Source organism: Tigriopus californicus, chromosome 7, assembly GCF_007210705.1.
Source record: "Tigriopus californicus strain San Diego chromosome 7, Tcal_SD_v2.1, whole genome shotgun sequence".
Lineage (NCBI taxonomy): Eukaryota > Metazoa > Arthropoda > Copepoda > Harpacticoida > Harpacticidae > Tigriopus > Tigriopus californicus.
The window spans coordinates 4036689-4036945 of NC_081446.1; positions in this window are offsets into that span (position 1 = coordinate 4036689).

The window sequence follows — 257 nt, forward strand, 5'->3', positions numbered from 1 at the left end:
TACATCATGACTTTGGCCAATATCAGCTTCCTCATGGTGTTCGCTTGCTACCTAGTCTTGGCCGAGTTCAAGCCTTATTCTCGCCGACTACCAAGAACCTATTTGAACGTCATGTGTGAATCAGGCTTGGCTTTTCACATCGCTTTCTTCTACTTAGTCGAGATTGGATGCGTCGACTTCCCACTAGACTTCCGGAGGTACTACCTGTCCACTTGGTTAGGAGTCTCCATTATCGGCTCCTTTGCCGTGTCATTGCA